This window comes from Penaeus monodon, chromosome 29 (genome assembly GCF_015228065.2).
Source record: "Penaeus monodon isolate SGIC_2016 chromosome 29, NSTDA_Pmon_1, whole genome shotgun sequence".
NCBI classification, from domain to species: Eukaryota; Metazoa; Arthropoda; class Malacostraca; order Decapoda; family Penaeidae; genus Penaeus; species Penaeus monodon.
In genome coordinates, this window is record NC_051414.1 from 9116929 (window position 1) to 9117151 (window position 223).

The 223-nt window shown below is 46.2% G+C and overlaps 1 protein-coding gene across 3 annotated transcripts in view; it reads left to right on the top strand.

Annotated features, from left to right (window-relative positions):
- Nucleotides 1-223, top strand: part of LOC119591933 (zinc finger and BTB domain-containing protein 7A-like) — an 82982-nt gene that overhangs the window by 70040 nt on the left and 12719 nt on the right. The gene's annotated exons all lie outside the window — the stretch shown is intronic.

The window sequence follows — 223 nt, forward strand, 5'->3', positions numbered from 1 at the left end:
GCTCATGAAAGAAATGTATTTGTTTTCTTGTTTAGATTAAATATTTACTTGTAAGGACGAAGGTTCCGGGTCCGAAGACCTGCTGCGGCATTTTCGATTTTCGTGAAATTATAATGGCTAATTCCCCCGGTTCTCCCCATTCGCTTCCAGCCCGTCGTGTTGCAGCCGTCTGGTGGGGATTTGCGAATTAGTGGAGAGCAAAGGCATTGACTTTGCCAGGACG